At 40.6% G+C, this 24,985-nt stretch overlaps 1 protein-coding gene across 1 annotated transcript in view; it reads right to left on the bottom strand.

Annotated features, from left to right (window-relative positions):
- GALNTL6 (polypeptide N-acetylgalactosaminyltransferase-like 6) overlaps positions 1 to 24,985 on the bottom strand; it is a 1,585,403-nt gene that overhangs the window by 595,696 nt on the left and 964,722 nt on the right. The gene's annotated exons all lie outside the window — the stretch shown is intronic.

Raw genomic sequence — 24,985 nt, 5'->3', positions numbered from 1 at the left:
TTGATACTTACTCAGAGTGGAAAATGTATGTCCACATAAAAACCTGCACACAGATATTTGTAGCAGCTTTATTCATAATTGCCAAAACTTGGAAGTAGCCACGATGTCCTTTAGTAGGTAAGTGGTACATCGAGACATTGGAATATTATTCAGAACTAACAAGAAATGAGCTGTCAAACCATGAAAATACATGGAAGAAACTTAAGTGCGTATGACTAAGTGAAGGAAGGCAATCTGAAAATGTATATACTAAATGATTCCAACTAAAGGACATTCTGTAAAAGGCAAGTCAGGGGGACAGTAAAAAAGATTAGGGGTTGAGGAATCTTTGAGTGATGACCATGTGCCAGTTTGGTTCATCAGTTGTAACAAATGTATCATCTGGTAGAGGATGTTGATTGCAGGAGATGCTATGGATATATACAGGGGAGAGGACCCATGGAAAATCTGTACCTTTCCCTCAATTATGCTGTGAACCTAAAATTGTTCTAGGTAAATAATGAGTTAACAACAACAGCATCCCCCCTGCATTTAGGGTAGGATAAAGGTCAGTTTTCATTCCAATCCCCCAAAAAAGGCAATGCCAAAGAGTGCTTAAACTACCACACAATTGCACTCATCTCACATGCTAGTAAAGTAATGCTCAAAATTCTCCAAGCCAGGCTTCAGCAATACCTGAACCGTGAACTTCCAGATGTTCAAGCTGGTTTTAGAAAAGGCAGAGGAACCAGAGTTCAAATTGCCAACATTCTCTGGATCATTGAAAAAGCAAGAGAGTTCCAGAAAAACATCTATTCCTACATTATTGACTATGCCAAAGCCTTTGACTGTATGGATCACAATAAATTGTGGAAAATTCTGAAAGAGATGGGCATAACGGATCACCTAACCTGCCTCTTGAGAATCCTATATGCAGGTCAGGAATCAGCAGCCAGAACTGAACGTGGAACAACAGACTGGTTCCAAATAGGAAAAGGAGTCCGTCAAGGCTGTATATTGTCACCCTGCTTATTTAACTTATATGCAGAATACATCATGAGAAACGCTGGGCTGGAAGAAGCACAAGCTGGAATCAAGATTGCCGGGAGAAATATCAATAACCTCAGATATTCAGATGACACCACCTTTATGGCAGAAAGTGAAGAGGAACTCAAAAGCCTCTTGATGAAAGTGAAAGAGGAGAGTGAAAAAGTTGGCTTGAAGCTCAACATTCAGAAAACGAAGATCATGGCATCTGGTCCCATCACTTCATGGCAAATAGATGCGGAAACAGTAGAAACAGTGTCAGACTTTATTTTTTTGGGCTCCAAAATCACTGCAGATGGTGATTGCTGTCATGAAATTAAAAGACGCTTACTCCTTGGAAGGAAAGTTATGACCAACCTAGATAGCATATCGAAAAGCAGAGATATTATTTTGCCAACAAAGGTCCGTCTAGTCAAGGCTATGGTTTTTCCAGTGGTCATGTATGGATGTGAGAGTTGGACTATAAAGAAAGCTGAGTACCGAACAATTGATGCTTTTGAACTGTGGTATTGGAGAAGACTCTTGAGAGTCTCTTGAAGTGCAAGGAGATCCAAGAAGTCCATCCTAAAGGAGATCAGTCCTGGGTGTTCACTAGAAGGACTGATGCTGAGGCTGAAACTCCCATATTTTGGCCACCCCATGTGAAGAGCTGACTCTTTGGAAAAGACCCTGATGCTGCGAGGGATTGGGGGCAGGAAGAGAAGGGGATGACAGAGGATGAGATGGTTGGATGGCATCACCGTCTTGATGGACATGAGTTTGGGTAAACTCTGGGAGTTGGTGATGGACAGGGAGGCCTAGCGTGCTGCGATTCATGGGGTTGCAAAGAGTCGGACACGACTGAGTGACTGAACTGAACTGAATGTTCACAAAAGGGGTTTACTGGTGGTTCAGATGGTAAAGAATCTGTCTGCAGTGCAGGAGACTCAAGTTCAACCTGTGGATCAGGAAGCTCCCCTGGAGGTGGGCATGTCAGCCCACCCCAGTGTTCTTGCCTGGAGAATTCCATGGACAGAGAAGCCTTGCAGGCTACAGTCCATCGGGTCACAAAGAGTGGGACACAACTGAGCAACTAAGCCCTCAAGCAGTGTTCACAGAATGCAGTTTATTTTATATTGGTGGTAGTGGTTTAGTCACCAAGTCATGTCTGACTCTTGCGACCTCATGGACTGTAGCGTACCAGGCTCCTCTATCTATGGGATTTCCCAGGCAAGAACACTGGAGTGGGCTGCCAATTCCTTCTCCAGGGGATCTTCCCGACCCAGGGGTCAAACCAGGGTTTCCTACATTGGCAGGTGATCTGCATTGCAGGCAGATTCTTTACTAAGAATATCAGGAAAGGCCCTAGTTGATACTAAATGGATGGAAGTAATAATTCACTTTATTTGTATTCAGAGTAATTTCCATGAACAATAGTCCAGAGAGGACTGTGTATAAAAAGAAAAAGAAACAGAATTAAAATTAAAAAAATTGCTCTCTCCATAGATCCATTATAATTATTTCCGAAATGCAGGGTACAATACAACTAAGAGTATAGCATGGCCATGTGAAGAAAGGAGACAATATTAAGAGATCTGTGTGCTGGTCCTTGCTGTGACATTGAGACACTGACATTGAATTCTTGTACTATTAGATTCTTCATCACAAATGAGAATAACACAGCCTGCCACACTGGGTTTTTGTAGAGTTTATATGAGATGATGTTTTTTATATCACTTTAGATTACTAATACTCCATGCATAAAACATTACTATTGATAGACACACATCACTAATTTTATTGTATTTTCCTTTATGATGCTTTTCAGATTTTCCATTTTTATTTATTTACAAACTGAAGGGGTTTGTGGCAACTGTGCCTGGAGGAAGTCTATTGTTGCCATTTCTCCAGGAGCATTGGTTTACTTTGTTCCACATTTTGGTAGTCCCTGGAATATTTCAAACCCTCTGCCAGTAAAAAAAAATTAGTTTGCTGAAGGCTCAGATAATGGTTAGTAGTGAAATATTTTTTGATTAAGGTGCAGGCTATTTAAAAATATATAACGCTATTGCACACTTACTAGACAATAGGGTAAATGTAACTTTTATATGCACTAGGAAACCAAAACCTTTGCAACTGGCTTTATTGCTGTGGTCTGGAATTGAACCTGCAGTCTCTTTGAGGTCTTCCAGTAACAGGTCACTTTAAAAGTAAATATTTCTCTAAAGGGTTATAACTTAAGTCTTTATGAGTTCACACTGTAATTATCAGCTAATCTTTTCACTGAAAAGTTTGGTTCAAGGAGAAGTCTTACCCTTGATGTTCTTGTGATAACATCATAATTTAAGAGGACTATTAGAGTGAAGTTTCTATTTTCTAGCTGTGACATTTCCTAAAGTTCTTAAATTTATTACTTTGCTTGACAGGTCATCAAGTACTGAACCATATAAAAATCACTTTACCAAACAGGGGGGAAAAAAAAAGCGGAGGGAAAAAGCAGTGGAGATATTTGACAATCTAAGACTGGCAAGGAACCCAAGTCAAACTAGGTCTATTTTACCTAGTGCTTCTTTAAAAATTAGTTTAAATATAGCCATAATTATTCAGGTTAAATGAAATACAGATCAAGACAGAGAGCCAACATATCTTTTTAAATGGAAGAGACCACGCAATTCACAGGAAAAGGTTGGGGAGAGAAAGGAAGGACAAAGAAAACATTCATTTTTCATTAATGGCTAGTGCATTTACTGGTGAGATGGCACAAGTACTGTTAGTTATACATTTTCCACATTGACCTTCAAGAAGTTTGGTCAGCTACTAGTTAGGGAAAGTAGTTATGCACGACTTTAATCTGAGCTCTGTTGCTCCTTGTTTTTGGTAGAACCTATGTTATTTCTGCTCATTTGTCACTGCTATAAGGAAAGTGGCCTTTTTCAAAAAATGTTTTTCTTTGGAGGAGTCAGTAAAGTGTGTGTATCTGTGTATGTGTACATGTCCTAAAATACATGATTGAAACGTCAAGTTATGAGAGGCCCTGGTACTTGCTCATATATTTAATCGTAACCGACCCTGAGCTTCAGGTGGGGCTGTAGGTTCTTTGGGCTTCCCAGGCGGCTCTGATGGTGAAGAATCTGCCTGCTAATGCATGAGACATGGGATCAATCCCTGGACTGGGAAGATCCCCTGGAGAAGGAAATGTCAACCCACTGCAGTATTCATGCCTGGAGAATCCCTGGACTGAGGCGTCTGGCGGACAGTCCATGGGGTCGCAGAGTCGGACACGGCTGAGTGACTAAAGAACAACGTGGGCTCTTCACCGCGGACTGTGAAGGCCATTGTCCGTCTTGCTCTCCACCGTTCCTCCAGCACCAGAGAAGTGCTCAGTATGCAGTGTGGCTCAATAAATATTTGCTGTTTGAGTGAATATATGAGGGGCACTATTGTAAGAGTTAAAAAAACAACCATGGATGGACTAGCAAGTGCGTAATTACTGACATGGTCCTGGAAGAAGCAATGAAAATTAAACCCAGAATTAAAACAGACATGGGAAGGAAAGGATGTGTGTGTGAGCTGTTCATTTTGTAAGAGCAACACTACCTGGAAAACATTTCTGTGTGGGGCTGAAGACTGTAACATACATTTAGACATGTGTTAATCAGCATGGCCTAGAAGCCCCATTGTCCTAGAGAACCTTGGAGAAGCAGTCTTTATGTTCAATAAATAATTAGTTGGTCACCAGTGGGCTCCATGGCCTTTCCTAACATCTTAAATTTGCAGACAGGAAAACACACTGGAGACTATGCCTTTTTTTTTTTGTTTTTTCTTGCTACACACAAACTCACTTCTAAGATAATGCAGTAGTATTTTGAAACACAATAAGCAGAGCAGAATGAGTGGGCATTAGTTACTTCATCTCCTGTTATATTATCCTCTCATTCAGTGACTTTATTGTTATGTGGATTTTTAAATCACTTTCAAAAGACTTCAGCAATTGTTTAGGTAATCACTTTAAAAGTTGACCTATGAGAAGCTCTAATGAGTTATAAATTTTAAAATGCGTTTCACGGATAAATATCTGACCTGAAAATCTGAGACTAAAGAATCAAAGATGTCCTGAGGAAGAACTGAATCATTGTAATTAACAAAAAGAAGGGGCTGGAGAGCAAGAGAGCAAGTGAGCTTTGGACTCTCCAGAAATGACACATAATCTGTATTATGTTGTCCTTCCTCAGATTTTCAGAAAATCAGGAAAATCTTGCATCTTGTCAGTACAGGTTAGAAAACAATGATATATGCTGTTTTCCTAAAACACAGGAGATGCTTAAGAATTCATTAAATCAGGCCCACACATATCTCATTTAAGGCCAAATTATTTACCTAGGAACTTTTGCTTCAACTTCTTCCCTTTGACTTGCTAGTTTTTCGGTATTTCTGAAATGTTTCTATAAGAATTAAGAAAGAAAATAGATTAAAAAGTGATCGAGTTCTTTCTGTTACCAGTTTCCCTGAGATTTTATGATCCTGTGGGTTAGAAATTATTAACAAATCTCCAGGATCACTTTGGTGACTCAAATTTTGTTATTTAAAAAAAATCAATATTCATAGTCTTATAAAGATTTTATGAATATATTAGGGAAGAATATTTGACATTGAAACTATTCTGGAAAATTCAACAAATGTGGATGCCTCTAAGAATCACCTATAGGATTTATGACTATAGTGGGTAAAGAATCCACTTGCAGTGTAGGAAACACAGGTTCAGTTCCTGGGTTGGGAAGATCCTCTGGAAAGGAAGCGGCAACCCACTGCAGTATTCTTGCCTGGGAAATTCCACGGACAGAGGAGCCTGGAGGGCTACTATCCAAAGAGTCACAAACAGTTGAACACAACTGAATGACTAAGCATGCATGCCTCCGTGTGTGTCCACGCAGACACACACACACGCACACACACACACAGGCTTTCACTTTAACCTTGGCATACATTTAGATCAATAGGAAGAGCAAAATGGTTGTGAAAGTGGGGATTTAGATAAGTTGTGGATTTAACTTTTTTACATTTTCCTTTATCTGCTTCAGCCTGGAAATTGATTTTGTTATTAATAAAAATTGATATTAAAACCCCTTTATAATCCATTTGCCCTCTGAAGTTTCTAATCTCAGCAGCAAATACTAAAACCAAGTTGTTTTGGTACAGCAGTCATTTCAGCTATGATGGAGAGTTGATTCATTCTGCTTGAGTCACGCACACAATTGCCAATGCCCTGACTCTGAAAAGAATATATATATTCTATAAACTGAATGGCAGGGGATTTTTCTTTTTAAATTCCAAGTTGAGCAGGTGGTAAAATATCTATGGACAGTGAAAGCCATTAACAGAGAATAAATGAGAACCCTATCAACTCATTTTACAATGACTTGCCCAGTTGTACCAGTTTTTAATTGGTTAAAAAAGGAATAGCATTAACCTTCAGATTCCTGCAAACACGGCCTCTGTATGAGTCTATTAATAGGTGACTGGTGAATCTTAAAAGATCAAAATATTAACCAACATTTTATTGTTGAAGTCATGATTGGCACATGTGATGCTTCTAGTGTGAAAGCAAAGGTTAAATGACTATTTCTTTCTTTTTGTTTAAAGTTTATTGAGGCATAGCTGATTTATAATGTTGTGTTTCATTTCTTCTGCACAGCAAAGTGAGTCAGTTACACAAAAAGCAAACATTCTTTTTTAAGATTCTTTTCCATTATGGTTTGTCTCAGGATATTTATTGCATGTAGTTCCCTGTGCTGTACATGACGGCCTTTTTCTTATCCACTCTCCATATAGTTTGCCTCTGCTAATCCCAAACTCCCAATCCATCCCTCCCCCACCCTCCACCCCTTGGCACCAACAAGTCTGTTCATCTGTGAATCTGCTTCAGTTTCCTTAACAGCTTCATTTGTGGCATACTTTAGAGTCCACATATAAGTGATATCATATAGCATTTGGCTCTTTCTGACTTCTCTTAGTATGATACTCTCTGGATCCATCCATGTTGCTGCAGATGGCATTCTTTCATTCTTTTTGGTGACTGAGTAATATTCCATTGTACATGTGCACCACAGCTTCTTTATGCATACATCTGTCAGTGGACATTTAGGTTGCTTTCATTTCTTGGCTATTGTAAATAGTGATGTTATGAAGATAGGGGTGCATGTATCTTTTATAATTATATAAACTCCTATTTCTTATCAGTCACTGCATGGACAGCTGAAATGAGTTTCAGCCCCCAAACTAAAGATGTGGGTTGTATGACCCTAATGTAATATTCTTTGATGATTTCAGTTTCGATAAAATATACATAACATTCAATGAACCATCTTAGACATTTTAAGTGTACAGTTCTTTAGCGATAAGTATACTTGTGTTGCAGTGCAACCAATCTTCAGAACTTTTTCATCTTGGAAAATGAGGCCTATACCCTTCAAACAGCAACCCACCATTCCCCGTCCTCGCCCCTGACAATCACTATTTGAGTCTATGAATTTAACTATCCTTTACCTCCTATGAGGAGAACCATATATGTCCTTCTGTGACTGGCTTATGTCACTTAGCATAATGTCCTCAGGGTTCATCCACACTGCAATGCATATCAGAATCCTCTCCCCTTTAAAGGCTGGATTTTAAAGGCTCCACTGTCTGTACAGACCATATTTTGTTTATCCAGTCCTCTGTCAGTTATCACTTGTGCTGCTTCCAACTCGGCTACTGTGATAAATGTTGCCATGAGCGTGGGTGTACAAATCTCTTTGAGACCTTGCTTTCAATTTTTGGGCCACGTACTCAGAAGTGGAATTGTTTGATTATATAGCAATTCTGTTTTAAAATTTTTGAGGAACCACCATACTGTTCCCTTATGTAATTCTCCACATGTAATTTTAAAATCTTTTCAGTGAGAACAAAGAGTAGAAAGATCTGCGTAAGGAATGCAAAATCCTTCTAAGATACTTGTAGGGAAGCATTGTATAAACAGTACTTTGGGAGTAATTTCCAACATGTGTTGTTGTTAAGTCACTCAGTCACGTCCAACTCTGCGATCCCATGAACTACAGCACGACAGGCTTCCCTGTCCTTCACCGTCTCCTGGAGTTTGCTCAACTCATGTCTATTGAGTCGGTGATGCCATCCAACCATTTCAGCCTCTGTCACCCCTTTCTCCTTCTGCCTTCAATCTTTCCCAGTATCAGGATCTTTTCCAGTGAGTCAGCTTTTTGTATCAGGTGGCCAAAGTATCAGAGCATCAGCTTCAGCATCAGTTCTTCCAATGAATATTCAGGGTTGATTTCCTTTAGGAATGACTGGTTTGCAGTCCAAGGAACTCTCAAGAGTCTTATCCAACACCACAGTTCAAAAGCATAAATTCTTCATCTCTCAGTATTATGGTCCAGCCCTCACATCTGTACATAACTACTTGGAAAAAACATAGCTTCAGCTATATGGATCTTTGTCCAACATGTGAGGAGCCATGAAAATTGAAACCCAATGGGAATTACTAAGTAAATGTTGCACTTAGCTTAAATGGGGAGCTGGTTATCAATACATCTGTGCATCTAGGAAGGCCCCCCTGGGAATTCTGATTCAGTAGGTCTAGTTGGGATTCAGCAATATGTTTTTAACAAATATATCATGTAACTTGGATGCTGCCTAGACACTAAATGGCTATGTACACAGCTAATAATTAGACAGTGACTTTCACATTTGTCAGGTTAAAATTTTAGTAAAAATGTATTATCTGCTATGAGACCAATGTGTCAAAGTAATGGGTACATTGAAGTGATTAAAGCAAACATTACATTTCTCTGCATGCCTATCACAATGTTAGTGGACAAGAGAAGATAATACAAAAAATATATATGTATGTATATATCTCCATGAATTATCACAAATTGAGAGCTAGGAGCTCCTTAGCCCCCCAGTGGTTGGTGAGGGTAGTGCATGGAGGCACGTTTATGACCAGAGAGACCAGCTGTAAGTGGCTACTGCATTGTCATCCAAAGCTGACTATTTTTAAAACCAGAAGCAACTGAGGTTTTTTTGAGCTGACAAGATAACACTTCTCTCCCTCAGCATAAATGAAGGCTGTGAGCAAAGTTTGGTTTAACTTGAAAGACATTAGAGCTTTGTATGTCTACATCCTGGGCTTCCCATGTGGCACTAGTGGTGAACAACCTGCCTGCCAGTGCAGGAGACGTAAGAGACGTGGGTTGGACCCCTGGGTGGGGAAGATCCCCTAGAGGAGGGAATGGCAACCCACTCCAGAATTCTTGCCTGGTAAGCCCATGGACAGAGGAGCCTGGTGGGCTACAGTCCATGGGATCTCAAAGAGTTGGATATGACTGAAGGGACTTAGCACACAGGACACATATCTACATCTTATCATAGTTTAAGAGTCATCTCTCCAATTCACTCAATATTAATGAGAAATGCTGCTGTATGTCCATTTCATCAGCATTTCTTCGCAAAGGATTTTTCTATACTATTCCTTCCATTTTATTTTTTTCTTAAGCATTTCTCCACTAGCAGAAATCATGCTTGTGGCCTGGGGTGATTTTGCAAAAACACAGGCAAGGACCCCAGCCTAGCTCATATTGGTGTGTACTGGCTATGAGTCAGTCCTGATTGCTCCTAATTTTGCTGAAAAGAGATCTTGGAGACCACCAGTGACCAACTAATTATTTATTGAACATAAAGACTACTTCTCCGAGGTTCTTTAGGACAATGGGGCTTCTATGACATCCTGATTAACATATGTCTAATTGGACACCTCATGCGAAGAGTTGACTCATTGGAAAAGACTCTGATGCTGGGAGGGATTGGGGGCAGGAGGAGAAGGGGACGACAGAGGATGAGATGGTTGGATGGCATCACTGATTCAATGGACTTGAGTCTGAGTGAACTCCGGGATTTGGTGATGGACAGGGAGGCCTGGCATGCTGCGATTCATGGGGTCGCAAAGAGTCGAACAGGACTGAGTGACTGAACTGAACTGAACTGAAATGCATGTTAAGGTATTCAGCCCCACACAGAAATGTTTCCCAGGTAGTGTTGCTCTTACAAAATGAACAGCTCACACATACATCCTTTCCTTCCCATGTCTATTTTAATTCTGGGTTTAATTTTCATTTCTTCTTCCAGGACCATGTCAGTAATTACGCCCTTGCTGCTCTATCCATAGGTGTTTTTTCAACTCTTACAATAGTGCCCCTCATTTGTTCACCCAAACAGCAAATATTTATTGAGCACAAACTGCATACTGAGCACTTCTCTGGTGCTGGAGGAATGGTGGAAAACAAGACAGACAATGGCCTTGCTTTACGAAACTTGCAGTTTAGTAAGACGTCTTATCACTTCACCAACAAACTGAAAAATACAATTATCGTAGGCAGAAAGTTAAAACTGTGGAGTGAAAGTGATGTCATAACTGCTTTAGGAGGGTGAGCAAAGAAGTAGTCTACTGGGATGTGATCATTAATGAGCACATAAAAACTATTCACAACCTAAAAGTTGAGAGTACTATTTTATTCAGTGGGAATTTTTAGAACTTCAAGTCAGGGAGGCAGGATTTCAAGTAACCCTGAGAGGACTGCTCCATTGAGGTGGGGAGGAGCCACACCATACAGAAGTTTTGCAACAGAGGGCAGGTGGTTGTAACATCAAAAGATAATTATTAACTTAAAAAACCCAGATATCCCAAGTTAAGGAATTGAGCGCTTTTCTGTGATGGGAAGATGCAAGAGTCTGGGCTCCCTGAAGTCATTCCTCACATGCACCTCAGCTGTCTGGGGCCAGGGTCCCGTGTTTTCACCCCTGAGTTCCTCAGGGCTCACCGTGGGGAGTGGCTGCAGTCTGATGGCCAGTAGAGGGCAGGTATTCTTTCCTTCCTGAGTTCCCTCAGGGGTCACCAGCTCTCCATCCATGGTGGCTGTGATCACTGATGACTGTGACAACCTTTGTTTACTGATATGGCAGGAAATATTCCATTTCTCATTAAGCTGAGAGCTGAGAGAGAGAATGGCCTCGCCTTGCTCTCCAGGAAGAATGTTCCTTGGAGAGGAGACTATTTATGCAGTGGCCCCAGAGGAAGAGCAAGCTGGGTTCATGTGAGGACCCAGAAGACCCCTGACTGACGGTGAGGAGGGTAGAAGCAGATGAGATCAGAGCATGAGAAGGAGCTGGATAAGGCAGTGGTTAGGGGATGGGGTGAAGGCTTGGGTTTTCAGTGCCATTTGAAGTTCAGAGGTGGCTTTAATCAGGGAAACGCATAGAAAAAAATCTTATTGGATGCTTCTGGCTGCTGCATGGATAACTGACTGCATGCCAAATAGCTTCAGTTGTGTCCAACTCTTTATGACCCCATGGGCCATAGTCCACTGAGTTCCTCTGTACATTCTCCAGTCAAGGATACTGGAGTTGGTTGCCATTCCCTTCTCCAGGGGATCTTCCCAACCCTCTTACATCTCCAGCATTTGCAAGTACGTTCTTTACCACAAGTGTCACCAGATGAACAAAAGCGGAAGCAGAGTTTGGCAAGGATTCTGTCCATCATCCAGGGTAGAAATGTGATTAGCATGGTGACAGTGATGGGGTTCATGGGCGAGCATTTAGGATGCTTCTGATGTACAGTCAGCAAGACTTGCTGATAAAGTAGTTTTAAGCAGAGCTCTGGAACTGTCTTCCCTGCTATAACTGTGTTGTGTTACCGAGTCCCTCCATTGTCTGGCTCAGCCATTTGTGTGAACCTGAACTTGAGCACAGACTTCAACGTGCTTAGGCTTCCAGAGAGCACTGCCCCTCCTCGTTCCCTGTACAGCTGCTTTTCTCAGAATCTGAGCTCTTGCAGGCCAGGCACACAGTTTGTCCCTGTAGTCACACTATGTAGAAAACACCCAGGACAGATGGTGATCCTAATTCTGGATTAGAGAGCCTGCCTAGTGGCTGACATAGTAAAGAATTCACCTGCAATGCAGGGGACTGGGGTTTGATCGCTGGGTCGGGAGGATAACATGGAGAAGGGCATGGCACCCCACTCCAGTATTCTTGCCTGGAGAATCCCATGGACAGAGGAGCCTGGTGGACCTCAGTCCAGTTTAGTCCAGTTCAGTTTCTCAGTTGTGTCCAACTGTTTGTAATGCCATGGACTGCAGCACGCCAGGCCTCCCTGTCCAACACCAACTCCCGGAGTTTACTCAAACTCATGTCCTTAGAGTTGGTGATGCCATCCAACCATCTCATCCTCTGCCGTCCCCTTCTCCTCCTGCCTTCAATCTTTCCCAGCATCAGGGTCTTTTCAAATGTGCCAGTTCTTCTTATCAGGTGGCCAATGAATATTCAGGACTGATTTCTTTTCGGATGGACTGGTTGGATCTCTTTGCAATCCAAGGGACTCTCAAGAGTCTTCTCCAACACCACAGTTCAAAACCATCGATTCTTCAGCATTCAGCTTTCTTTATAGTCCAACTCTCACATTTATACATGACTACTAGAAAAACCATAACTTTGCCTTGATGGACCTTTGTCAGCAAAAGCCTCTGCTTTTTAATATACTGTCTAGGTTGGTCATAACTTTCCTTCCAAGGAGCAAGCATCTTATAATTTTGTGACTGCATTCACCATCTGCAGTGATTTTGGAGCCCCCCAAAATAAAGTCTGTCACTGTTTACACTGTTTCCCCATCTATTTCCCATGAAGTGATGGGACCAGATGCCATGATTTAAGTTTTCTGAATGTTGAGTTTTAAGCCAACTTTTTCACCCTCCTCTTTCACTTTCATCAAGAGGCTCTTTAGTTCCTCTTCACTTTCTGCCATGAGGGTGGTGTCATCTGCATATCTGAGGCTATTGATACTTCTCCTGGCAAACTTGATTCCAGCTTGTGCTTCTTCCAGCCCAGCATTTCTCGTGATGTACTCTGTATATAAGTTAAATAAGCAGGGTGACAACATACAGCCTTGACATACACCTTTGTCAATTTGGAACCAGTCTGTTGTTCCATGTCCAGTTCTAACTGTTGCTTCCTAACCTGCATATAGGTTTCTCAAGAGGCAGGTCAGATGATCTGGTATTCCCATCTCTTTCAGAATTTTTCCACAGTTTATTGTGATTCACACAGTCAAAGGCTTTGACATAGTCAATAAAGCAGAAATAGATGTTTTTTTGGAACTCTCTTGCTTTTTCAATGATCCAGTGAATGTTGGCAATTTGATCTCTGGTTCCTCTGCCATTTATAAATCTAGCTTGAACATCTGGAAGTTCATGGTTCATGTACTGTTGAAGCCTGGCTTAGAGAATTTTGAGCATTACTTTATTAGTGTGTGAGATGAGTGCAATTGTGCTATAGTTGAAGCATTCTTTTGCATTGCCTTTCTATGGGATTGGAATGAAAACTGACCTTTTCCAGTCCTGTGGCCACTGCTGAGGTTTCCAAATTTGCTGGCATATTGAGGGCAGCACTTTCACAGCATCATCTTTTAGGATTTGAAGGAGCTCAACTGGAATTCCATCATCTCTTCTAGCTTTGTTCGTAGTGATGCTTCCTAAGGCCCACTTGACTTTGCATTCCAGGATGTCTGTCTCTACGTGAGCAATCATACCTCAGTCTATGGGGTTGCAAAGAGTTGGACATGAGTGAGCAACTAACACTTTCACTTCACTTTCAAACAGCAGAGGGACAATAAAGCTGACCAGGGAGCAGAGTACTTGAAAGATTCCATGCCCTGCTCTGGGGGAATAATTTCAGTGTCTGAGGAAAATAATTTTACATCCAGGAGAATTTTAAATGTGGAGTGGCACTGGCTAAAATAATTCCACCCTAGGCAGTGGTGGAATTTGATGGAGTCATACTACTTCTGAAGGGATATGTCTCTTCCTAGAGAAAAAAAAGTGAAACTTTGCAAGTGTTTTCTTGAAGTAATGACCCCTGGGGTGGCCACTCTGTCTGAGTATTGAAAGTGCTAATAATTACCTATCTGTACATTATTGTGAATTCACAACACAAAGCATTGGAGTGGTCACTTATTAATTGTCTGCTGTAACCAGCTCATGGTAATAGAATTATTTTTCAAGCTCCTCAAACATCTGAGATATGGGAAATAAGTTATTAACCCAAAATGCACAGTTTGAAAATGATGTTATAATCATTTAGAAAAAAAATTTCACCTTTCTTGTCTTTGCCCAAACCCATATTACCAGCATTGTCCTCAGACAAAAATTTATGCTAGTTCTCATTTAGCAAGATGAGTTTAAAAGGAAAAAAAGAATGTAAGTGAAAGAAAAGAAGCATAAATTCAATTATTAAACTTAACTCTGTATTCAGGTGTTATGTCCAAAATTTCCCTGTTCTCTGTGGGGATATACACATTTACAAGCTGCAAGAAAGGAGATAAAATACTATTTTAGTAGGTATGACTTGAATTGTGTGTGTCAAGCTCAGAGTGGAGTGCTGTGTGTTGTAATTTTAAGGGCAAATACATGTGAAAAGTAAGAGTGTCATTCTCCCTGTAGAGAATAAGGGACAAGACTTCCCTCTGCTTCCTTTTCTTAGAGCATATACTTTAGAAAACTTGTAAATCCTTTCTCTGCCTTTCTGAAATGTATGCACATCTTTTTAAAAATGAAGGGAGCCTGTTGTCACCCTGATGACCCGGCAGTCTTTCTCAAGGAAGCCTGGAGAGCCATCTCTGAAAGGTACACCTCATGGCCGACAGCAGCCCATTTCCCAGGTATGTGGGAGGATACGAGCTTATGTTTGACGACGCCTTTCTCCAAGCTCCCTTCCACAAAGTATGTTCTACAGGTCGAACACTTTGCAGGCAGGAAATGTGTGCTGCTACTCCAAGGAAAAGTGTGGTTAAGTTTTAACTGTGTAGGACCTGGATTAGTTGAACAATGAGCTGATAAGCAGGATATGTTAGAACAACAGAATCGATCTGCTTGAAAATTAAGGTCTGCATTACTTATCTCTCTGAGTAGATCAGTACCAACAAGGGATGAACAAGTTTTATAATTGCAATTCTTTTGCTTTTCTTCAGTTCAGTTCAGTTGCTCAGCGTGTCTGACTCTATGTGACCCCATGAATTGCAGCACACCAGGCCTCCCTGTCCATCACCAACTCCTGGAGTTCACTCAGACTCATGTGCATTGAGTCAGTGATGCCATCCAGCCATCTCATCCTCTGTCATCCCCTTCTCCTCCTGCCCCCAATCCCTCCCAGCATCAGAGTCTTTTCCAATGAGTCAACTCTTCCCATGAGGTGGACAAAGTACTGGAGTTTCAGCTTCAGCATCATTCCTTCCAAAGAAATCCCAGGGCTGATCTCCTTTAGGATGGACCGGTTGTATCTCCTTGCAGTCCAAGGGACTCTCAAGAGTCTTCTCCAACACCACAGTTCAAAAGCATCAATTCTTCGGCCCTCAGCTTTATTCACAGTCCAACTCTCACATCCACTGGAAAAACCATAGCCTTGACTAGGCGGACCTTAGTTGGCAAAGTAATGTCTCTTCTTTTGAATATGCTATCTAGGTTGGTCATAAGTTTCCTCCCAAGGAGTAAGTGTTTTTTAATTTCATGACAGCAATCACCATCTGCAGTGATTTTGGAGCCCAAAGAAATAAAGTCTGACACTGTTTCCCCATCTATTTCCCATGAAGTGATGGGACCAGATGCCATGATCTTCGTTTTCTGAATGTTGAGCTTTAAGCCAACTTTTTCACTCTCCTCTTTCACTTTCATCAGGAGGCTTTTTAGTTCCTCTTCACTTTCTACCATAAGGGTGGTGTCATCTGCATATCTGAGGTTATTGATATTTTTCCTGGCAATCTTGATTCCAGCTTGTGCTTCTTCCAGCCCAGCGGTTCTCATGATGTACTCTGCATATAAGTTAAATAAGCAGGGTGACAATATACAGCCTTGACCTACTCCTTTTCCTCTTTGGAACCAGTCTGTTTTCCCATGTCCAGTTCTAACTGTTGCTTCCTGACCTGCATATAGGATTCTCAAGAGGCAGGTCAGGTAGTCTGTTAATCCCATCTCTTTCAGAATTTTCCACAGTTTATTGTGATCCACACAGTCAAAGGCTTTGGCATAGTCAATAAAGCAGAAATAGAAGTTTTTCTGGAACTCTCTTGCTTTTTCCATGATCCAGCAGATGTTGGCAATTTGATGTCTGGTTCCTCTGCCTTTTCTAAAACCAGCTTGAACATCAGGAAGTTCACAGTTCACATATTGCTGAAGCCTGGCTTGGAGTATTTTGAGTATTACTTTACTAGTGTGTGAGATGAGTGCAATTTTGTGGTAGTTTGAGCATTCTTTGGCATTGCTTTTCCTACTTCATCTTAATTTTAATGTTGTATGTTTCTTTGATTTAATATAGCCTTTATCATGGCCCTTTATTTTCCCTTTTGAATTCTGTGCAATGTAAGTTTAAGAACCTCAGTTTGCTGAAAGAAAGTGAAGATATTAGTCTCTTAGTCGTGTCCGATTTTTCAACCCTATGGACTGTAGCCTGCCAGGTTCCTCTGTCCATGGGATTATCCAGGCAAGAATACTAGAGTGAGTTGCTGCTTCCTCCTTCAGGGTATCTTCCCAACACAGGGACTGAAGCCCAGCTCTCCTGCATTGCATGCAGATTCTTAATGTCTGAGCCACCAGCAAAGTACTTCAAAAAGAATACAATAGATGAGATTTTGCAAGATTTGTGTCTGCACTTGGACTCTATTGCCCTTAAACCGGTTTCCCCTTTGATGACAGAATTTTCAATGGACATCACTGGCTCACTCTGGGCCAATCTTTCTTGCCTCAAGCACTTCATTAAAACTGCCTCTTAAAGCTGGAGATTTTCTGTTCGGAATACCATTTTGTTGGTATTATAGCTACAGATACAGATAAAGTGTGCCTGTGTATAGATAGTTGAATTCACTTCTGGGGTATTTTGAGACTTCTGAAAATTCCACAATAGTGCATAATGTCCTTAAAGTATCTGTGTTGATTCTACACATTAAAAACTGTATAATGTGCCAATCAGAGACACAAATTTCTCACATAATGTATACAGTAGGAGCATATGCATAGATGCGTAGTATGTAATCTCAGGCTTACAGAAGCCTAATCGGAAATTTGGATTCAATCTGAAAAAAGACTTGATGGTCTATGTATCTGTCAGTAGTGCTGAACAATGATATCCCATGGTCTTCTATAAGCATGCTATATTCTCTAGGTAAATCTTTTAGTCTTTATGGAACCTTACGTGGGGTGCCAAAGCTGATGCTGGAGGCTCAGCTTCTCTGTGCACCGTTGCCAAATTGAATCTCACAGACAGAATTTTGGGTGAAGTAGAAAAAAATGCTTTATTGCTTTGCCATGCCTAGGGGGACACAGTGGGTTCCTGCCTTGAAAAACTGTGTGTCCCCACCCTGGAGGATTTCATGAGGAGTTTTATAAAAATACTTCACAAGGGTGGACTTGGTGACAAGGTTAGGGTGTCTCCAAGGTTTCATGTGGTCTCCTTATCTTGAGATTCTCTGGTCCCTTTAATCTTGCCTCAGGTGGTTTCTTGGCCCTTGTTTAAGCAACTGTTTAAATCTGCCTTTGGGGACTCAGGGAAGGTCATGGAGGCTAGGGTCCTGCCTACAAAAAAGGGGAAAAAAGGGGCATCACTCAATTTCAATTTCATTTTTATGAAATTTTAAGTTATCTATGTAAATTTCAAATGTGAAAAAAAATCACCTTCATTCCCACCAACATCATTTTCACTCCCCCCACCACCATTTTCTATACTGCTTATTTGACTCAAATACAGTGGGTTCTGTTGCAGGGGAATGTCTATCTATATTATTTTCTTTTAATTACACCCTGTGATGTTTTATAGCATACTAGGACGGTGTTTTGGAGAAGGCAATGGCACCCCACTCCAGTACTCTTGCCTGGAAAATCATATGGATGGAGGAGCCTGGAAGGCTGCAGTCCATGGGGTTGCTGAGGGTCGGACATGACTGAGTGAATTCAGTTTCGCTTTTCACTTTCATACATTGGAGAAGAAAATGGCAACCCACTCCAGTGTTCTTGCCTGGAGAATCCCAGGGACGGGGGAGCCTGGTGGGCTGCCATCTATGGGGTCGCACAGAGTCAGACATGACTGAAGTGACTTAGCAGCAGCAGCAGGATGGTGTTTGCTTTATCCCTTATCAATTTTCAAGAACTCATGGTCCTGTATTGTTAATTTTATTGGAATATTATTTAAGGAGGAACATTTTATGGTCAATCAATTGCTTGGAAAAAATTAAGAAGGAACCAAAATCAGGATGAGTGAATTCAAGCAAATAGCTATAAGTGTTATGATGAATTATGTGGATTCTCTTGCTATAATTAGATTATTTAAGCAGTGTGTGGGTTAGGTCCCTTTTAAATATTTAATAGGATATTTTACTTCCATTTTGTTGTTGTTGTTCAGTTGCTTCAGCATGCCAGGCTTCCATGTCCTTTACCATCTCATGGAGTCTGCTCTAATTTATGTCCATTGAGTCAGTGATGCTATCTAACCATTCCACCTTCTGTCGTCACCTTCTCCTTTGCCCTCAATCTTTCCCAGCATCAGGGACTTTTCCAATGAGTCAGCTTTTTGCATCAGGTGACCAAAGTATTGGAGCTTCAGCTTCAGCAGCAGTCCTTCCAATGAATATTCAGGACTGATTTGCTTTTGAATTAACTGGTTGATCTCTTTGTAGTCCAAGGGACTCTCAAGAATCTTCTCTCACATCACAAATTCAAAAGTATCAGTTCTTCAGCACTCAGCTTCTTTATGGTTCAAATCTCACATCCATACATGACCACTGGAAAAACCATAGCTTTGACTATACAGACCTTTGTCAGCAAAGTGATGTCTCTGCTTTTTAATATGCTGTCTAGGTTTGTCATAGCTTTTCTTCCAAGCAGCAAGTATCTTTTAATTTCACAGCTACAGTCCATCTGCAGTGATTTTTGAGCCCAAGAAAATAAAGCCTGTCACTGTTTCCACCTTTTGTCTATTTGCCATGAAGTAATGGGACCAGATGCCAGAATCTTAGATTTTTGAATGTTGAATTTTAAGCGAGCTTTTTTACTCTACTCTTTCACTTTCATCAAGAGGCTGTTTAGTTCCTCTTCACTTTCTGCCATAAGAGTGGTGTCATCTGCATATCTGAGGTTGTTGATATTTCTCCCAGCAATCTTAATTACAGTTTGTGATTCACCCAGCCTGGCATTTCACATGATGTACTCTAGAAGTTAAATAATCAAGGTGACAATATACAGCTTTGTCATACTCCTTGCTCAATTTTTAACTAGTCCATTGTTTAATGTATGGTTGTAACTGTTGATTCTTGACCAGGTTTCTCAGGAGACAGGTAAGGTGGTCTGATATTCTCATCTCTAAGAATTTTCTACAGTTTGTTGTGATTCACTTTTAAAGGCTAATGGCCAATTACCTTTTCTTGAGGTTAAACTAGGAGATAAATAAGAACTAAATAAATAGCCATTCTTGGGAAACAGTTGTATAAGTTTTGATGACCTATTCCCAAACAAGTTAAAGTAATGCCACATCATGACAATGCGTTTAAGGAGTTTTAAATTTTAATGTCATAGTCCCTTATCCTTGGGATCCAAGCAGCCTTTTTTGGGTCTTGATTCCATTTGTGTACCTGGAAGTTTTGAGCATTTAAAACAGTGGTCTCCAATCTTTTTGGTACTAGGAGTCTTTTTCCTGGAAGACTATGGAGGGTGTGGGGGGTGGTTTTGGATGATTCAAACACATTACATGTATTGTGGACTTTATTTCTGTTATTACTATTATATCAGTTCCATCTTGGGGCATCAGGCATTGGATCCCAGAGGTTGGGCATCCCCTAAAAGATTACCTAGGATTTCTGCAATATTTAGTTCATTATATTACCTCATCAATAATTATAAACGTTCCATGACATCCACTCCTCTAAGAGGATGAATCTTGGGTCTCTACTGAAGCAGCAGAGAGACCCTGCTGGTCCTGCCCCCCTGAAGACTCTCACTGTGCTCTGGAAGAGCATCTTTGCCAGCATTTCAGTTTGTACCACAGGAGTCTAACAATCAACATGGAAACACACTGAGTTCTTCTGAATACAGTTTAAGTGCTCAAGAGTTGTTTTTGTCTTCATCACAGGTTGTTTCTCCTCATCAAACCATGTTGCTTTCTGGAAAAGTCACCATGTCTAAACTCAGCATTTCTCATTCTTCAGTTCACATAGCTTAGTCCACAGTCATGGAGCTTTAGAGTAGAGAGTTTGTCTTGCCCTAAAACTCAGCTTCTTCAAGGCGTACTTCCAATCTTCATTATCCTTTAAATGAAGAGTGAACCAGATGAAGTAAAGTGTCCTTAAACATGATTTTAAGTCGTGATTTGAGAAACAACTAATTTTACTCAATGTCTATTTTAATTACCACTTGATGTTGGACTAAACCAACCAAACTAAAACTCAAATTGTAAAGAGATGCCTCATAGCACTGGAATAATTCATCTGTTTTCTATCCCAGTAGCTCCTGAATCTATAAGGCAACCATAAAATAATACTGATTTTTTAAAGGCACATCTGAATGAAGTAGGTTTAGTAATAGGCGAGTTGGAGTTGGGAGAAGTTTCGGATTGAGGTTAACACAGTAGCCCACATTACATGAGACTGACATAAAGCTGTAATTTATGAAACAAGTATTTTAACAAGTCACTAGTGTAAATAACAGGAAGGAGTATGTGCATGCTCTGTTTATAAGGTATTCATTATGGTATATTGTGTAGCTGACTTACATAACACGTGCTTATCCATTATGTGTATAAAATACATTTTAACTAATAAGACTCTTTAATAAGAAGTGGGTGGCTTGTATTAGTCATTTGGAAATTAGAAATTTTTATACTATTTACTGTTTTTAAGATGCTAATTCTCTGACTGGTGCTTCTTTTAAAACTACAATTGTATCTGTGTCCAGATATGTCATTATATTAAGAGAATGTGGTAAGACAGCTCTGGCAATTACAGTCACCATAGTGTACGCATGCGTGCTCAGGCGCTTCAGTCATGTCTTATATTAATATGTTTGGGGATAACAGTTAACGTAAGAATTAAGGCAAATTAAAGCTTTATTAGTTACATCTGGTTATGCTTATTTAAGTAAATTATGGCTGTGAGGTCTGTGGACTGAGAACAAGCACCAGCACATTATGCCTCCAGCTTTGCTCTTCTTGTTCAAGGTTTCTGTGGCTACTCAGTGTCTTTTGTGGCTAGCTCCATATAAATCTTGGGATTTTTTTTCTATTTCTGCGTGAAAATTGGCATTGGAATTTTGATAGGTATTGCCTTCACTCTATAGATGGCTTTGGGAAATAGAGACAGTTTTTTTTAATCTGTTTTTAATGGAAGGGTAATTGCTTTGCAATATTGCTTTGGTTTCTGCCATGCATCAATATGAGTTAACCATAGGTGTACATACGTCGCCTCCCTCTTGAACCTCTCTCCCACCCCTTTAATTTTGAGTTCCCTGAGTCGGACAGCAAATTCCCACTGGCTGTCTGTTTTACATATGGTAGTGCATATGCTTCCACGCTACACTCTCTGTGCACCTAACCCTCACCTTCCCCCACCACTCGTGTCCACAAGTTGTTCTCTGTGTCTGCATCTCCATTGCTGCCCTGCAAATAGGTTCATTAGTAGACTCCACATATATGCGTTAAAGTACAACATTTGTTTTCCTCTTTCTGACTTACTTCCCTCTGTATAATAGGCTCTAGGTTCATCCACCTCGTTAGAACTGACACAAATGCATTCCTTTTTACGGCTGGATAGTCTTCACGTGTATACTGAGATTGTGTATTTGTGCCACGATTTTTGTACTCATTCATTTGTCTATGGACATCTAGATTGCTTCCATGTCCTAGCTATTGTGAATACTGCTGGATTGAACATTTGCGCTGCTAGTGTCTTTTCTCAGTTTTGGTTTCCGCAGGGTGTATGCTTAGAAGTGGGATTGCTAGGTTGTACGGTACTTTTATATGGAAAACAGGATGAAGATTCCTTAAGAAAATGGACATTTTAACACTATTCTTACAAGCCAAGAACAAAAGCTATCTCTCCGTTGGTTTCCCTTGTCCTCCATTTCTTTCATTAGTGTCTTTCTCAATATCTCTGCCTCTCAGACAGACCAGCAACCTTAGCATCACCTGAAAGCGGCTTAGAAGGTCAGACTCACAGGTTCTTCTCCAGATCCACCAGATCAGAATTTGCCTTTTAATAAGATGCCCCTGGATGAGTAGTCCATCTGCACATTAATATTTGACAAACAGAGGATTCAAGGTGTTTGCCCACCGTCTGCCTCCAGTTTCAGCATCTGAAGCTCTGTTTATCTTCCTAGCAGTGGAAATGATAGAGAGCTGGCTGAACCGCACAGGAGACCATGTCCCCTAGAGGCCCTGTCGGGGGTGAAGGGCCTGAGGTTATGGGGACCCAAAGATGTGGTGGCAGAAGGAGAGGGCCTGATAGAGGGTTTGAAGACCTCACAGAAGTGGACAGTTCTGTTTACTGAGCTGGACAGTCTGTCGTTAACCAGCTGATGGTAACTGTTTCCGATGTTGATTTTTCTTTTGTGCTTCAACCATAATGGGTACAGAGCTGGATAACAAGTTGTCTGTACAAAGTTTCGTCCAAGCCACCATCCTGCCTCTTGACCAGTGACCTTGCAACTATTTTTTTATTTTATTTCATTTTTATTTTATATAGGATTTTTGTCAAACTTAGTTTTAAATGATTAACTCATAATTACCATCTGAAAACAAAATTCCCTCTCAACTAATGGTTCTCATTCTACCTACAGTTCAACTTTCCTTTTTGTCTACAATATAGTTATATTTCATTTTACAGGATCCGAAATAAACAATTAAGACAAACTAGTTTCCAATCTGTTTTCAAATAATGCTTATAAAGGGTAGATCAAGTTTTTAAGTTTACATAAAACCATACTACACCAATTTATCATTAAAAATACAAGTCTTCATAACCTGTTCATTCCACTCTATTTAGACAGCAATGCTAACAAAATTCTTAATGGACTTCCCCCCGGCCCCCAACCTCCTATAAGTCTTTCCCTATGCTATCATTTTGACGCTGAAAAAAGAATTATAAAAATGTAGCATCATAATTACATTCCTAATTAGAATCAGTATGTCTATTTCTGTATCTTTAACACTTAGTATCTCTTAAGTTGGGCTTCCTTGTGGCTCAGATGGTAACACATTCGCCTGTAATGCAGGAGACCTAGGTTCGATCCGTGGGTTGGGAAGATCCCTTGGAGGAGGGCATGGCAACCCACTTCAGTATTCTTGTCTGGAAAATCCCTGTGGATGGAGGAGCCTGTAGGGCTACAGTCCATGGGATCACAAAGAGTTGGACACAAATGAGGTGACTTAGCATAGCACATCACTTAAGTTATTTTTCTTTGGTTAAAAAATTGCTCAAGTGGAAAAGTGGTCTGATTCATATTAAGACAGTTTACACAAAACTGTAAAATGTGTACAGTGAACTGTCTTTTGGAAACTAGATTTGTCCTTTTATTTCTCCATATTTGTAGAAGGAGTCTGTACTTCTTCCTGCAAGGCAGTCTCTATTATGTCTTCTCGTTGAAGTTTCCTCCATGTGAACAGCATATGTTTGGAGCAATAGTTTGATTATTATGTTTATTTCCATTTTTAATAAATGTGGCTACTTAAAAAAAACTAAGGCATTGTCCTTCAGTCTTAGGTATATAATGTACTCTTAATATGTTAAACTCATGAGAATTGTGACCTTGGTGCATCACCATTTGTGTGGTAGGGTTAGGAGTTATAACTCTTGGTTGCTAAATTGAGATGTTCTTATTTAAGCAACCCTTCTTTGAGTCTCTTTTCTTCTTCGTAGTTTGGCCTGTTATCTTACCTCTGCCCACGTTTTAGCCTTTTCTCATACATTTCTAGATAGATGAATGGATCTTATATAGATCTATCTATCCATCTATCTAGATATATATGGGCAGGCTACATATAGTCCATTGGGTCACAAAGAGTTGGACATGACTGAAGCGACTTAACCCACACACACATATATATATAGAAGTATAGTTGACTTATGGAGAAGGCAATGGCACCCCACTCCAGTACTCTTGCCTGGTAACTCCCATGGACTGAGGAGGCTGGTGGGCTGCAGTCCATGATAGGGTCGCTAAGAGTTGGACACGACTGAGCGACTTTACTTTCACTTTTCACTTTCTTGCATTGGAGAAGGAAATGGCAGCCCACTCCAGTGTTCTTGCCTGGAGAATCCCAGGGATGAGGGAGCCTGGTGGGCTGCCGTCTATGGGGTCGCAGAGAGTCGGACACGACTGAAGCGACTTAGCAGCAGCAGCAGTTGACTTGCAATACTGTCTTAATTTCTGGTATACAGCAAGGTGACTCAGTTATACATATATATATTCTTTTACACCCTCTTTTCAATTGTGACTTATCACAAGATAGTGAATATAGTTCCCTGTGCTAGACAGTAGGACCTTGTTGTTTATCCATCCTATCAGAGCTTTTTCTTGGTTTCTGGTTCTTCTTCTAGGGCGTGTAAGCATGCTTAACCTGTTCTGTAAACATCTGTTAGGCCTCAGCTTTGATGCCTCTCCTTCCATTAGCTGGCTTTCTTGGGAGTTGTCTGTCTTCTTTGGTTTTTGGTCCCCAGCTGCATAGCTCCCAGGACCCTCTGTGAGTGGTGCTGGGTGAGGTGTAAGGAGAGGGTTCTGAGAAAAGACTTTGTTATTTGACTAAATATAATGTGATCAAAAGAAAATGTCATTTAGAGTATGGAAAACATGTTTTCATTTGTATCCTGACCCCTGAGACTCATATCTTGGTATCTGGTTTGATTTACTTAAAT

Source organism: Capra hircus, chromosome 8 (genome assembly GCF_001704415.2).
Source record: "Capra hircus breed San Clemente chromosome 8, ASM170441v1, whole genome shotgun sequence".
In the NCBI taxonomy this organism is placed as follows: domain Eukaryota; kingdom Metazoa; phylum Chordata; class Mammalia; order Artiodactyla; family Bovidae; genus Capra; species Capra hircus.
The sequence above is the reverse complement of the archived record's forward strand: the minus strand, read 5'-3'. Positions and strand labels throughout refer to the sequence as shown.